Here is a 17,199-nt window from a genome sequence, read left to right as displayed (position 1 = left end):
GCATATCGAATATGCCATGGGTAGCTTGCCAGGCTCTGCCGTAAATAATTTACCTAAATCATATATTTAATGATGTAATTCAACCCACAAATATAAATCATAGCACAAAAAATACTAGCTAAATTAGCAAATTATCCCAAACATTTGAAGAAGCAATACCAATCATATGCAAATATATGATTAGCCCAGCATATCACCAACTCTAAGTCAACAGTATTAAAAGAAAGGAAGTTCACAGTGCAATTTTTCTCATGAAGATAAATATAAAAACCTTAGCCAAAACATTACTAAATCAAATTTAGTGATATATAAAGTGGATAATATATCTTTATCAACTTGGGTTCATTCCAAGAATGAATGTTGATTATTTGAAAATCACTCAACACAATTTACCACATTAGAAGAGTAAAAATATAAAACTGTACCAACATCCCTCTAGATAAGGAGGAAGTTTTTACTTTTTTTACTCATTAATAAAAAATGCTTATTAAAATGGGATTAAAAGAGAACTTTCTTAATTAGGTAAATATGGACAGAATACTAAAACATACCTCATACTGAGATTGAATTATTGGCATTTGTCTTGTGGGATTGTGAATAAAATAACAATATATTTTATTTTTCACTCATTCATTGCTACATTGAAGGTTCTTGAAAATTCAATGAAGAAGCAAAATTAGAGTCTCTTCATAATCTTGGGATAGGAAATAATCTGTATTGTTAATTAGTTACAAAGATGACTCTTCTGCAAATCAGTTTGGGAAGTTACATGACAAGGTTGTCTAAAATATGATTTGTAATAATGCATCTTTATAAGAAGGCACTATATACATTTTAATAATTATTTTCTAAAATTGAATTGCTCAACTTCATAAGTCATAAATATTTTAAGTAAACACTGTAGAGTGAGATTAAAAATCATGACATTTTTGAAAAATATTTGAGATAAATCTTGAATAATATAGTAATAAAAATTATGAAGTGATTGGGAAGTATAATTTTTAGACCAACTGAAATGTTGCAATTTTTAATTTAACACGTAAAATGTATTACAACCATCTGAACCAATTAGTTTCTCTCTTAAATATTTTTCATAAATTTATACCAGAGTTTCTACTATCCCTACTTGTAGTTTAAATTATCACTATTACTAAAATAGCCCTTTAACTTAATGCCCTTGTATCTACTCTTCTGTTCCAATCTATTTTTCACCCTCTTCCCAACTTAAGGGGGTTTTATACTCAGAAGTGCTTGGGAGTCTATGTGGTGCCAGTGATTGAACAGGGGTTGGCCACATGCAAAACATGTTCCTTAACACTATACTGTCTCTCCCTCTGCCAAAAATAATATTTTGTAAAGAAGGCACTTGAATGAGATCAGAGAGTTAGTATAGGAGGTAGGCTCTTGACTTATACATATTTTGATCACAGATCCCCCCACATTGTCCTTTTAGCCCTGACAAAAGTGAACCCTAAATGCAGAGGCAGCAGTAAGCTCTAAGCATTGCCTCACCTCCTCCACATACCCTCCTCCCACCCCCAAAACAAGAATTTGTAGATATTTCCAGCTCACTAGAATAAGAAAAATAAGAAAATTCTTATATTTGAGGCAGAATATTAAAGTTAATGTTTACTAACTGAGGTTCAAGGACAGAAAGACATGGATCTCTCTCTTTTCATCTGATCTGCTTATGCTTTGATATTATGCCCTCCTTCTCATTCATAAGTTAGGTTTGAAAGTTACACAATAAAATTTTACTAGATCTGGAACAGCAACATAAAATGAAACATTCCATTTATTTTTAATAGAAAAGGGGAGACATCAAACCAAAATCATTCCAGTTGTCAATGATAAAACGTACTAGCATCAACTGCAGTAATTAGTGAAGAAAAAGATTTAACTATAAATAGTATTTACATCTTCAAAGCACTGGAGTGATAGCACCAAAGGTAGGGCGTTTGCCTTGCACTTGGCCAACCCAGATTCGATTCCTCTGTCCCTCATGGAGAGCCCGGCAAACTACCAAGAGTATTCCACCTGCACAGCAGAGCTTGGCAAGCTACCCCTGGTGTATTCAATATACCAAAAACAGTAACAAGTCTCAGAATGGAGATGTTACCAGTGCCTGCTGAGCAAATCGATGAACAACGGGAGGTCAGTGTTACATGCTACAGTGCTACATCTTCAATATTTTTTAACTTATTTCATTAAAAGTCAATCACTGCTAGACAATTCTTAGTATTAGGGAAATTTACCAAATTTCTAAAGTTTAAACATATGGAGTTTACAACCTTCAGTAGATAATTTTGCCAAAGCTTTGCCTCCTTCTGTAGTAGCTATACTATATCCATGTCAATGTATGTATACTAGGAAAAAAATCTGTATCTATTTGTCTATCTATGTATCTATAAGCTGACAGAAGGTACCTAAAGGATTTTTAGTCTGAGTATAATTACAAATTCCCCCAAAAGCTCCATAGCTATGTGATTTTGAATTAATAGTAACTCAACATGTTCTGTATATGCATTTCATGTTTAAAGAAAATGTTTAAAGTGATTTTATTGAAAAAATTCATGCAAAAAAAGGTAGGAATAAATTTTGAATGCAACATTTTTCTTAATTATTTTCTTAACTGCTAAGTCTCAATTTTCTGGCTGCTAGAATATAGAGATATATTTTTAATATGTCTATGATTTTTTGTTTTATTTGGTTTAAAATAATTATTGGTACATAAAATAATATTAGAAATTGTCCCTGCTTTTCAGAAGCTCGCCTACACATCAAAGAAAAATGGCTTGCTTAGTGTTTTAGTACTAGGTATTTTAGTTAAGGATGGAGGTTGAAAAGATGCTATGTAAACTTCTCTAGGTTATTTGTCTCATCCAAAATCAGAAACACAAGTTAGGTCACAATGTAAATCTCTCCATAGTCTATTTCTGGTGATTTGGCATGCTATCACTGTATCACTGTCACTGTTATCCGGTTGCTCATCCATTTGCTCGGGCAGGCATCAGTATCATCTCCATTGTGAGACTTGTTGTTACTGTTTTTGGCATATCAAATATGCCACGGGGACCTTACCAGGCTCTTCCGTGTGGGCAGGAAACTCTCGGTAGCTTTCCGGGCTCTTCGGGAGGGATGGAGGAATTGAACCCGGGTCAGCTGCATGGTAGGCAAACGCCTTACCTGCTGTGCTGTCGTGCCAGTCCTCATTAGTATAGTGGTGAGTATCCCTGCCTGTCATCTTGAGTTAATTTAAAAATAATTCTGTAATTGCTGTGTACTGAGTTGTCTTTGTATGAAGTATTTTGGCTATAGATAGAAAAGAAGTAAATAATTGGTTTTGTTTTCTTTGCCTTATTTCCTGGTACCATAATATAATTTTCTGTGAGCTCATCAGTGTCCAATGATCTCCATCCAATTTAGAATCTGATCTTGAGCACTACAATTTAAAAAGTTTAGTTCAGTATTTCCATGCATACATGTCTTGAAGAGTAGAATATAATGCCCATTTTGTTATTGATGACTACCTGACTTAAGAATCTTTCTGCTGGAACCTTCTTTTTTCCTTAAATACCCTGTTTGCCTAGTATGACTTCCTAAATCTAGAATATCCACAGCTCATTCTGTGTAAGACACAAAGGAATGTAGCCTAACATGTTCTGCATATATACTTTCATTTTATTTATATCTATTTAATTTTCTGAGCCACACCTGACTGTACTCAGGAAATACTTCTTGCTCTCTACTCAGGGATCATTTCTGGGGCGCTTGAGCAAGCATATGCGGTCTGGTGATTGAAACTGAGTCTGCCAGGTGCAAGGCAAATGCCTTATTCACTGTATTATCTCTCCACCACCAGAGATATGTTTTCAATATTTAAAAATTTTAAGGAAAATCTGGATTTCTGTGATTAGTCAAAATTGGGAAGTAGCATATTAATATAAGCTCAGTTTTTCCCAGGTCTTAACATCCCATTCTTCACTTCCCAACTTTAGTACCTGCTTGGCCCCCGTGTTTGTTTGGTGTAGAACTGTGACTGATTCTTTTGGGTGTGGACTAATCTTGACCTTGATTAGGTAAATCAAGGTTATTTTCTTCTAGGTATTTTGAAGTTGTTCTTAGGATATAACTTTGCTTTACAATTAAACACAAGGAGATATAAACCAAAGCAGGGAAGACATATCTAAGGAGACGATAAGATAAATGCTCCAGAAAGAGAGATAATAGGACCCTATAAACCATGTGAGAGAGTCATTGTGTCCATATTAAATGTAAATTCCTCCTTCCCTTCTTAATTCTTATATCTTGTGAAGCCTATATAGTGTAGTTTGTGTGCGGTCACAGACTAATCTGCATACTACTCAATTTACTATAGGATACTTCCAGTTGCTTATCTAAAATCATTCCTCCACTTGAGCTCTTCAAGTGGATTTTTTCTTTCTTGCAACTAAATAAATTTTAATTAAGAGGCTTGCACATGATTTTCATATTTTTATTTGAATAGGGAAATTGAATTTTAATGTTTCATTTTTTATGAATAGTTGAATTAAAGCAAGATCTTAGAATAATTGAAGAAAGTATTCTAGTTGACCCTTAGAAACCTCTGGGCTACTTGAGTTGCATTAGCAGAAAGGAAGCTTGTTGTTATTGAGAAGGGCATTATAGATGACTGTTACAAACCTCTAGAATATGCTACTTGTTAATTGAATTATTAGGACAAATTCTTGTCATTGAGTAGGGTTTTGGCTACTAGAAACCTTTTCTAAGTTCGGTTCAGGCCTTCCTTAAGAACTATTGTCTGTTCTTAAATTGTAGTTATATTGTACTGTGAAGAACTAAACAAGTTAGAAAATCAGCTAGTTTCTTCATCTTGATGTCTTTTTTTTTAAAGAATGTCCTCTACTGTTTATTTAGTTTTCATTGAAATGCAATTCATATACCATATCATGTGCCTAGAATGTACAAATCAGTGGCCTTTGGTATATTCACCAATAAATATAATCACCACCCCAGTCAATTTAGAATAATCCTGTCAGCTCAAAGAAAAAGCCAAACATGTATTAGATAACACTTTCTTCTATACCTCAAACCTGCAACACCAAAGCAACTGCAAATCTGTTTTTGACTTGATTATTTCATTATTCTATTTATTTTATGTATACATAATCACACCATATGAGAGATACTGTGACTGAGGTTTTTATTTATCATAATGCTTTAAAGCAGCATCTTTATCTTTGTAGCAGCATATATGTGTACTATGTTCTTTAGTTAATCAAGTTATATTTTGTCATATGAAGATACCCCTTTTTATTTGTTCATCAGTTGTTGGGCATGAATTTTAGGGCCACACCCAGTGGTCCTCTGTACTCAGGGGTCACTCCTGGCAGGGGTTTGGAGATCATATGGGTTACCGGGGATCAAACCTGGGTTGGCAGCATGCAAGGCAAGAGCCTTCCCTGCTGTACTAGCCCCTCTCATGTTCCACTCATGTTCTGACTCAGAGAAATGGGACTTATATAATGTTAAGTCCGGATGTGGATTCAAAGTTGCTATTATGGCTGAACCCTGTGAAGCCTGATTGGTTGTCTTATCAGAAGATTGCTTCCTTTTCCTCAATAGGAAATTGTCTTTTTGATGCCTAAGACATGCGTAGTAGCTACCACCATAGGTAGCAATATCTTTTTTTTTTTTAATTCTATTTTTTTTTAACTAAAGCACGGAGATTTTCAAAGTTAGTCATAGTTGAGTTTTGGATACACTATATTGCAACAGTGATCCCACCAGTGTCAACTTCCCTCCACCAATGTTTCCAGATTTTTTCCCATCCTCCCTCCCCTGTCCCCACCCTCTTCAGCTACAGCCTGCGCTCTTGACAGGCACTTTTCTAAGTTCAGTTGTTAAAGTTTGGGTATCTTGATTTCAGTGTGTTGACTCTGTGGTTTGGATATTTGACTCTTATCGTTCTTTAACACCACCTTTGTACCTTAATCCCCTGATCTAGCCCCCATTGCTCTAATCTGTCTCTTTCCCCCCCCCCTCCACTTTTTCTTTCCTTCTCTTCCCTAATCTCCAGGGCCAACATCTTGGTGTCTTATAAAAGTGCTACTATGAAATATTATTATTTTAAGATAATCTTTGAGAAGCATAATGAACTAAAAATCTATGAACACTACATCCAATTTAAGAATGATGAGAATGCCACCAACTCGTGTTCTTTCCCTGCCATCTCCTGCCTTTCCATTTTAATAGACAATGTTTTACTCATCTGTCTTTTTCCTTTACCTTCTCTGTAGCACTGTCCTCCCACTGTTCATCAATTTGCTTGAGCGGGCACCAGTAACATCTCCATTGTGAGACTTGTTATTCCTGTTTTTGACATATTGAATATGCCACGGACGGGATACTCTTGGATACTCTTGGTAGCTTGCTGGGCTCTCCAAGAGGGACAGAGGAATAAAACTCGGGTCAGCCGAGTGCAAGGCAAACACCCTACCTGCTGTGCTATTGCTCCAGTCACATAAAATAATTTTGTCACATGTATACAAATTCTAAAACAAGACATACTTAGTCTCTGAGCATTCTCAAAGCAGTTTTCTACCACATGTCAAATGCTTCCCAACTTCTTCACATCATGTCATACATTCTACTTGAAAATGTTGTTTTTTCACCAAGTAAAATGTGGTTGGAGATCCCGCCCGGGAAGGGAGATGTGCACTGAAACTAGACTAGAGACTGAACACAATGGCCACTCAATACCCCTATTGCAAACCACAACACCCAATTGGAGAGAGAGATCAAAAGGGAGTACCCTGCCACAGAGGCAGGGTGGGGTGGGAGGGAGATGGGATAGGGGGGAGGGATACTGGGTTTATTGGTGATGGAGAACGGGCACTGGTGGAGGGATGTGTTTGGAACATTGTATGAGAGAAAAACAAATTCTAACATGTGTGAATCTGTATCTGTACCCTCATGGTGATTCACTAATTAAAGAATAAAATAAAAAAAATATTGTTTTTAACCTTGGCATAAATATTAGTTATATCTCTCACCAGGGCTTTAGGACTCTAGCTACTATTCACCCCCAGAATTAAGGAGATCAGTATGTCAGGACTTTTGTAACTCTGTAACCTAGAATACTACTTATAAAGTATCAATAGCATATATTCCGTTGACTTTTTGTTTCTAACATTTATCCCTGCATATACACATAAATCTATTTAATTCTCTTTTCACTGTTTTATACTATTCCTACACAACACGCAAGCATTTCCATCTTATTCTACTTAGAATAACATTTCCTTTCAATTTATGCTAAGGATCACAGGAACTGTCTGGCCATGAAAAACTGCTAAATTTGATTGAATATTCTCCTAGAAATCAAAGACATAATTTTAAATTTGAGTTTTTAAAACCTGTTTTGTTTTAGATTGAGTCTTAGTGTACATGACAACAAAGATAGAATACAGGGTATAAAATATAATCTGCTAATTAATTATATTATCTATTTAATTAAATTACCAGAACAAAACTGTGAAATATGCCTGTGAATTCAGAGAATATAGTTGAAAATTTACTTTAGAAGAAGAGTAACCAGTATTGAATAACAAAGATTTATTACTATTAATAATATTTTTGAGCAGTAATATTAATATGTACTTGACTCTGAAAATAACTGCATGATTATTTAGTCTAGCAATGGCAGATATATTTTGCTTTATTTCTATATTCACTTAATTAATAATGTTTGCCTGAAACACTATTGGAAGTGTGTTTTGAGTCTACAAAGATTATTTTGCTAAGAACACAGTAATCAGGAGCCGGAAAGATAGTACAGCGAGTAGGGCACTTAACTTGCCTGTAGCTGACCCAGGCTTGATCTCTGGCATCACATATGATCCCTGAGCCCTGCCAGAAGTGATCCCTGAATGCAGAGCTATGAAGAAGTCATGAGCATTGCTGAGTGTGGCCCCAAAACAAAAACAAAAAAAGTTAGTTATTGGTGTCCACCTGGGTTGGCATAATGGTACTAAAGACATATTTGATGCTTATTTGCCTTTCCAAATCTAGGGTTATCTTGAATCATCCCAATAATCTGCATTTCATATAATATTTAGCTTATTTTTTTTGAAAAACCAAATTCATAATGAAATAAAAAGGCAAAATAATGTCATAGAGGTTCCTCTGCTTTCTCAGGTAATTTATTATTTTACGTAGTTTCACTCACTCAACGGACTGGAGCGATAGCACAGCAGGTAGTGCATTTGCCTTGCACGCCTCAACTTGAGTTCGATTCCTCCATCCCTTTCGGAGAGCCCAGCAAGCTACCGAGAGTATTCCACCCACACGACAGAGCCTGGCAAGTTACCCGAGTGGCATATTCAATATGCCAAAAACAGTAACAACAAGTCTCACAATGGAGACGTTACTGGTGCCCACTCGAGCAAATTGGTGAACAATGGGATGACAGTGCAGTGCAGTTTCACTAAATAGACTTTTCTTACAAATATCCAAAACATTCTATTTCTTTGGTAAATCACAATTCACTATTATTATTGAACCCCAACTGATACACACATAAAATTCTCCTTAATAGCCTTTATTTCAGGAGTTTAAATTCAGCTTTATATCTTGTCTAGTATAATTGAAAACAAGTAGAGTAAGAGAGCTTTAAACTCCCCAGAGCCTATTAAATGTTATTTTTAAGATAATATCTTTTCTCGTCCTTCATTTGTGAGTGTTTGGTCAGGAAATGGTCATAAAACGCTGCAAATTCCAATTGAGTAATGTGTTCTCAAAAGTAGCTGCCAAGTGTAAATACCACTGATATACATTCATGCATATGATAGTATATAAATAACAAGGAAAGCATTGCAAAGGTCAATCAATTATGTATAGGTCAGAATGTTTTCCATCTGGATTGAGTCATTTTAGCAAATGACTTCATGTGTCCTTTGGAGTCTATTGTGAAATGTGCCTTGAGTCATTATAGATTGGCTTCTTTGGGTTACCAGGATGGCAGTGGTAAAGCTTAATAAATAAAAGTATTGGACTCTACAGGAGAATATTTGCATAATTATGGTGTAGTGATGAAAGCTTCCTATTCTGGAGAAAACCTTTGGGTTCCAGCCACAAATCTTTCACTTCTACTCCTTCTTGGTTGATTTTTTTAAGAACTTTAAAAAGAAAGAATTGAAAACAAGCCAAATGTTCTTTGTATATCTACAGTGTATTTTTCCATGAAATTGCCAACAGGGAATCAATAGTTATAAGTCTTGTCCCCATCTAATCTCTCTTAATGTCACCATTTTCTTTTTGGTTCTATTCAAACCTTATAAATTTCATTCAGAATTTTTATCTGATCTGGGGGTAGTGCTCATATAAGATTGCTAGACCCTCCAGTGACTGGTGAGCTGGTGTGTTTTATGACATGGGGAAGGATGTTAGAATTTTCCAGTTGGTACTGAATTTAGCTTATAGATCAGTAAAAGGAGCTGCCACATTCATTTGTTTTGGATTGTCATGTCTTGAGAAGGTAAATATCACTTGATGCCATTTAATTTTTATTTTCTCTTACCTTCGGGATAGTTTGGAAATGTTAACATTTGTTGATTTTTTTTAAAAGTAGGGCTGCTTAGAATAAATAAGATCTTAGAGTCAAAAATGTATTTTCTAGGCATTTATAGTTAGACTCTATCTAAGTTTGATTCTGACCTTGAAAGCAAGAAAGCTTAGAGATTCTTAGCAAAGATGAAAAGAAATGATCCTTGATTTAAGGGAGCATGTAATCTAATGGGAAGGAAAGCATGTAAACACAATTGCATAATAAATATGGCAGCTGCTTTAAAAGATGTGTACAGATGCAGCAATGTTGATATTTTAGTATGCATTTATATTATATTTTATATGTTTATTATTACATTTCTAAATGACCAAGAATTTTATCTATGCTATTTCTGTTATCAACGCACATTAAGAATTAACTTTTGGCTTACAGTATAACTGCTCTGTGTTTGGGCTACCCAGAAACTATTTTGACTTCTCTCCTCTTGGAAATAATGTATGATTCTCCTTACAATCTTAGTTCTTAACTCTCTTTCAGTAAAATCCCATAAAATCCTAGGAACTGTTCCTTGATCGTGTCTACACAGACATCCAAACAAACAAATGATTAAAAGTGGATGAATAAGTCAAGACTTCGTAGCTAGTGGCACTGTTTTGTCTCCCCGCCCCACCCCGTCCATACACATATTATTATAATGGGCTTACATTGTAATCTTAAAGCCATGGAATGACTAGCTGATTGAGCATAGTATAAGGAGAAACACAAAACCAGCTTTTCCTCCTATTCAAAACAAAACAAGAATTCAACCCACCATCCAGAAAATTTCTTATGACTTCTTTTTTTTGGCCATGTCAGGATTGAGAGTAGGGAACTACTCTCTTTTCCTTTAAAAAAGATTGTAGGGGCTGGAGTGATAGCACAGCAGGTAGGGCGTTTGCCTTGCACATGGCCAACCCGGGTTTGAATCCCAGCATCCCATATGGTCCCCTGAGCACCGCCAGGGGTGGTTCCTGAGTGCACAGCCAGGAGTAATCCTTGTGCATTGCCAGGTGCAACCCAAAAAGCAAAAAAGTAAATAAAAATAAAAAAAGAAAAAAGATTGTAGCTTATTTTATGCATCATGATTTACAATAGTTTAATGATTAGGATTCATACATACAATATTCCAACATGATACTCTCCACCAGACTGTTCCTCACTCAACCTATCTATCCAGGGGCCTTGGGTTGTTTTCAGATTTGGGCTATTGTGAATAGTGCTGTGCTGAATGAATATAGGGTGAAATCATCTTTTCTGAGTAGGGTTTTGGGGTCCTTGGGGTAGATGCTAAGACATGGAATTGCTGGCTTATATGAAAGCTCAATCTTTTTTAATGGAATCATCGGTTCTATTAAAATGACTTAATGATTTTTTTCAGGTCCAGTGAAGGCAATATGGAGATTTGTAAATATGTTAATTTTCAGAATCACTCCTGCCTAAAAATATATTTTCTTCTGACATTATGTTTCTTTTCCTACAAATGCTATCAAATTGAAGTGTGCTAGTAATTCATCTCACAGGTCATCCATCAGTGTATGAAAGGTATGTTGAGGCTGATAGCCTCTCATCCAGACCAGCAATGAGCACAGAGTACAGAGTTGCTTGGCTTCCAGGAGATGATAACTCAAAAGAGATGATAACACCATCCTCCTCTTCCTTCTTCCTTTATTGCAGTGTTTGTTTGTTTTTTTCAGGGGAGGGGATTCATTGAATCTTCTCTTGTTTGAGAAATAATAGTGGATCAGCAGAGCTAATCATAGAGCACAGTTCTGGTACTTGCTGAGTACCTTATCTCTTATAGAGTCTTAAATGTCAGTACTTTTTCTAATATAACTGAGGAATACTAATTGAGTAGTTTGCCCATATGGTTTGATTATATAAGACTACGTTTCTTTTTTGAGTTGCAAAATTAAAGTTAATTTTTATGGTGAATATTTTATGATCTGCTTTCTGTTGTGTGGTAGACAAATTGGAGGTGATGAAAACTGATGGGTGGTGAAGATAAGAGAACAGTGTTGACCTTTTAGTAAATCATTCATCCTCCTACTTCATCCCCGAGGAGTAGTTTTCCAGTTGCAGCTCCTATTTGTTAATCAATGTACTTGACTTTCAATTCCACAATTCTGTTCTTATTGCAAATCAACTTTTCCTTATTATTTTTTAAATGTGGTTATTTTTATTATAACTATTTTACTACCTATTAGTTCTTCCACCAGGGGGGCTTGTGCACAGAGAAAATAGGCAATTGGATTACTTGAGTAGCTTTTTGCTGCTCTTTATTGTGGCAGATAGGTTTTGCCTAGAGGCTAAGGTGGGGCATTCCATTTACTTATTCTTCGTGGAGGATTCTCAACCAATTTTATAAGTTTAAAGATTACTTCTTTGGCCATGGTTAGAGAACAGAATAGTTAACTGGTATTAATGTTCTAGCATCAAAATACATTTTGGCTTCCACGATGATCAAATCACATTGGGGAAACCAAAGAGGAAAGAGGAAAGCAAGAATAATTAGTTCAACCCTGGGCCAACTACTAAGAACTAAGAAATTAATATAGTGGAAGCATAAATATGTCTCCTGAGTCCAAAGTGTATTCTAGGAATGGACATTTGACAGAACCAAATTCATCAATGCTGTGGAAATCTATGAACTCTTAATTTCTTTCTCTTTGCCTGACTATGAAAAACCCCGAGAAATTAGAAGTACAGTTCATGTAAACAGCCTCCTTCGGGTCAGGTTAGTACATAAAATATACAAATAATAATGGAAACTTCTTATTGTTATTATTATTATTTTGGTTTGGGGGATAGTGGTGCTCAGGGATTACTCCTTGCTCTACACTCAGGGTTCCCTCCTGATGTCGCTCAGGGGACTATATGGAACGCTCTGGATGGAATCTGGGACACTCATGTGCAAGGCAAGCACCCTATCCACTGTACTATCACTAAAGCTTCTATGTGAGGACACCTGAAAGGAAAGTTTCTTCCTTAAAATCTTTCAGATTCAAGAGAAATGGATCTTTGTACACTAGGGAATTGACCAGCTATATTGATTAGGCCCACAGAGACCTTTAACTTAATGGTGTATTTTCTGATCTATTAATCTATGGACAACCGTTCCCCTCTCTATCTGTAAAAAGAACAGAATGTTTTGATACTTTAATTATAGTTATATGGAAATTGAAAACAAATTACAAAAACTAATCAAAGACATGTCACTGTTTTTTTATTCTTATCAAAGGCGGTGTCAAGAAGCAGTGTTCTGATAACGGGACTTTGCCAGTCTTCTGCCTGAAGATTCTTCCACTGGGTGAGTGATTTAGGGCCCCTAAATTGTCAATGTCAAGTTGGTTGATGAGGGAACAAATTGGCTGATAAGAGTTTTGCTGGTAATCTTGCAACAGAGCCTCTAAGCATGTAAGACACCATTTTGGAAGTCTGTATGGTGATGTAGACCGAGGGTATGCATGATTTTTGTTTTTCTATTTCTAAAGCATGCATTACGCATATCTTATCTTATGGCAAGAGCAGATCAGAATATTTTTATTCCAGTTTGGGTAACAATTAATTTATTCCCTAAATTAAATAGAAACACACAAAACCCAAGAAATACAAGTTCCAAGCAACAACATCTTTTGAGAGAAGGGAAGTTACATTTCTTCTTCCTTCTTTCACTGAGTCAGACTCAGCCTTTAGGGATGGCACTCATAGGCACCAGAAAATCAGGCAATAGTCATAATCCTTTTATACCGGGTGCTTCTAATAAAAAAGGAATAGTTCTTGTACAGCGGTGACATCTTAGATTACTGAAGAAAAATTTCTCAAGTGTCTCCATAACAATATGCCACAGAATTTGATATTGGATAAGGCAAAAAGAAATAAAATCAGAGTTTGACATTCGGCTTATTGGAAATGCTGATACTTTCGAGTATCATTTCTTTCACTTTCCTTCACCAGATCTTAAAACTTTTTTGGACTCACACCTACCCTTTCTCTTTCCCTCACTACCCAGAGATTAAAATTTTCTTGTGCATTTGTGTCATGAGCTACGTAGAGTGAGAAGGAAAAAGACAAGTATGAGCTGATCTCATTCATATGCTGAGTATGATGAAACAAAGAAAGGAAATAGATAGTCCTCAATGTCTGTTTATTGTTTCCTCAGTGGAAAAAAACCCTGAGATATTAAAAACAGGATAATAAACTGATGCTGAAAAGAGGAGGGGTGGAGAAGAGACCATCTTTCACAAAAGTAAACTTAAAGTGGATTAAATACCTCAAGATTAGACCAAAATTCATAAAACATATTGAAGAAAATATAGGCATAAATTTCTAGGACATTTACTGCAGAAGTGTCTTCAATGGGATAACTATGGAGGCAAAGATGACAAAAATAAAAATAAATGGAGCTACATCAAATAAAAAAACTTCTGCACATCAAAAGAAACTCAAGCTATAATAAAAAGAGCAACAGATAAAGTGCTGATATTCAAGATCTATAGAGCAGTCATAAAACTCACCAACAAAATATCCAAGGACTTTTCAGTGGAGATGAACAGAACCTTTCCCCAAAAGAAACATGGATGGCCAATAGGCATGTGGAAAGAAAACCAACAATGAGATATCTCATGCTAGAAAGAATGATATGTATCACAAAGTATGAAAATAGCCGGTATGGGCAGGGATATGGGGAAAAAGTAATCCTCAGCCACTATGGTTCAGCTGCTGTGGAAAGAAATATGGAGATCTCTCCAAAATATAGGATTTGAGATACCATACAACTTAGAGATACACTTCTTGGCATCCATTTCCCAAACAGAGAAACATTAATTCAAAATCATATATGCACACCTATATTCATTGCAGCACTGAGTGCAATAGTCAAGATATGGATACAGCCCAAATGCTTAACTATGGGAGAATTGACCAAGAATTGCGGTCTGTATACATAATGGAATACTATGCAGTTCTAAAAAAAAGAATAATTTTCCTGCAACATGGATGGAACCAGATGTGGTCCTGCTAAGTGAAGTTAGTTTGAAGGAAAGGGATAGATACAGAATGATTTCTCTCATGTGTGGGTTTTAAAGATACACAGTCATATAGCCCAAAAGGGCCAATGACAATACAACAGAACTAATTCACACAACTGTGTTTGGAAACCGTTGTTGACATGGAGGGGCACTAGGGTCCTTGGGGGATGGAGATGAGTACAGTGGTCAAGGGTGGGTTATGTTGGAGTTATGTGCACAGAAAGCCATCATTAACAGATGAGCATTGACTATATTGTAAGCCACAGAGCCTTGATAAATAAAAACATATTTAAAGAAACAGTTCTTCAGACATAATAGCCTGATTTCAGGGACTCTATAGGCACAAGATATGTAGGACTCTGTGTTATTAGAGGACATAGAAGCTCAACATTTCTGTCATCAGAAAAAACTCTATTGATACTTTTGGCAATTCCCTAAGGTGATGGCTGTTTTCTTCTCAGTGGCTGGAAACTGACTTTTTTAATCCTCTTCTAGACAGCCTCTTTCTTCCTCCTCTCCTCTCCTACATACTATCAGATTATCCTATTGTCTCCTATCCTATTGTCTAAATATTGTTAACATTTATTGTATATTTTACTCTCTACCCCCCATCTTTATGTACATTACTGTTATCATCCATTATTCTTAGTAAAACTGTCCACATAGAAAGCTCATCTGGCCTCTCAATTCTTTGTTTCTTATTTGCAAAAATGTCTCTGTACACCCTCAGGCCAGTGATCCAGTCTGGGTTATATTAGTCTATGAGAACACTTGAAAGTGTAAGGAGTGCAGCTGACTTTGGGAGAGCACGAGGCAAGGATGTTGAATGCTGTTCATTCAGTACTTGAGACAGTTTAACACAATGCAGAGTTGCTTTACCCCAAGTAAGCTGTGCCTGTGTAAACAATGCACTAACCTTCAAAATGTGTTTCAGGGGCCAGAGCAATAGTACGGCAGGTGGCACACTTGCCTTGCAAGCAATTGAACTGAGTTTGATTTCTGGCACCCTGTATGGCTTTCTGAGCCCACTAGGAGTGAACACTGAGAAAAAAAGCAGGAGTAATCCCTGAGCACTGATGGCTCTGGCCCCCAAACCAGAATGAACAAGAAAACAGAATGTATTTCAAAGTATCTCTCTCTGGCTACCACCTTCTGTTTTTCCAGGAATGCCTCCTTATGCAATCGAGTATACTTTGTCCAATAGATATTATTGATCCCTTGGTGCCTCTACTATATTGACCTGCTACTTTTATGCACTATTCATCATTCCCTCCATGCCCTCACTTCCTCCTTATCCAGTTTAGATGCCAGGGCTAATCTCTCCTCTACTCATATGTCTTTGTCAAATTTATCTGGCATCACTCTGACCATCACTTAGTTTTCAACCCATTTTTGGGTCTCAGTGAAGTTGAATGGAAAACACAGAACCATACTAAACTGCTTCACTTTAGATTTGTATCCTCAATTTTCAGACGGATCCCCTGCTGTGCTTCGCACTCCCTGTCATTTACCTAACACGTACACTTTCTGAGACAGATCTTCACAATAGTTCCTGACTGCTGTTTTCTCAATCCTCCAAGTCCCAGTCCTAATTCTCCCATTCCTCTAATCCCCTCACTTCATATTTCGTTAGGGAAATAGAAACAACCAGCAGACTATCTTGTTTGTTCAGCAAATCTTCATTCTTAACTGCCCCTGCACCCCTGCCTTTTCATTATGCATGAATCTCATAGAACCCACTAGTAACTCCCTATCATCCTCAGAATAAAATTCTATCTCTTAGTCATAGCTTCAGAGTCCTTCAAGATTTAGCTTCTGTTTCTCTCTCACCTTATTTCAGATTACTCTCCTTCTTTGTCCCCTCTGTATGACCACTGTAGTTTTTTTTTCTTTAGTTGCTTTTATTATTTGTAGGTTTTGGGGTTTTTCTTTATTTTTCTTTTTGTTCGTCAGCTAAATCAACCTTTTTCCATGTCAGTATCAAACTCTGCCCACATCAGCATCTCTATGTGCTGTTACTTCTGCCTCAACGTCTTTTCCTCAAGATATTTCTGTGCTTCGCCTCCTTGTTTCATTTAGATTTCTGCTCAAATGTTATTTTCTTAGAAAATTCTTCTGTGATCTGCCTATTGTACCTGTTCTTGTCTCCATTGTTTTCTGTCTCCTCATGCTGCTTTTGTTTTTCTTCATGTGATTTGATCTTATCTAACGTAATCTTAGAAGTGTTTGTGCTAATTGTTTATTGTTCAATTTGTTTATTGTTCAAACGTAACATCTATGAAAGTAGGCATTTTGCTTGTCTTAATTGCTTTTATATCCTCGGTGCCTACAACAGTGTTTACACTCAGTGTTTATTGATTAATCATTTAACATATGTTTGCTAACTGGATATTGAATATACTAATGCCAAACCTTCTTTAATTTGGTATGCCTTTACTCTCACTACATTTTGCTATTTGAAATATTGAGAAAGCTTCTTTGGCACAGTTCCCATAATATCATTTGTTTTTCATTTGATAAAAACATATCATTTACATATTAATCCTGCCTTTATTCTTTCCTCAT

At 36.1% G+C, this 17,199-nt stretch overlaps 1 protein-coding gene across 5 annotated transcripts in view; it reads left to right on the top strand.

Moving 5' to 3' along the window:
• The window catches only part of FHIT (fragile histidine triad diadenosine triphosphatase), a 1,667,781-nt gene that overhangs the window by 312,604 nt on the left and 1,337,978 nt on the right, over positions 1-17,199 (top strand). For all 5 annotated transcript variants that reach the window (XM_055135669.1, XM_055135666.1, XM_055135667.1 and 2 more), the window contains exon 3: positions 12,846-12,914. The gene's annotated coding sequence lies outside the window, so the exon portion shown is untranslated. The remainder of the gene's footprint in view (positions 1-12,845; positions 12,915-17,199) is intronic.

Source organism: Sorex araneus, chromosome 4 (assembly GCF_027595985.1).
Source record: "Sorex araneus isolate mSorAra2 chromosome 4, mSorAra2.pri, whole genome shotgun sequence".
Classification (NCBI taxonomy): domain Eukaryota; kingdom Metazoa; phylum Chordata; class Mammalia; order Eulipotyphla; family Soricidae; genus Sorex; species Sorex araneus.
Note: the sequence above shows the minus strand (reverse complement) of the source record. Positions and strands in the feature narration are given on the sequence as shown.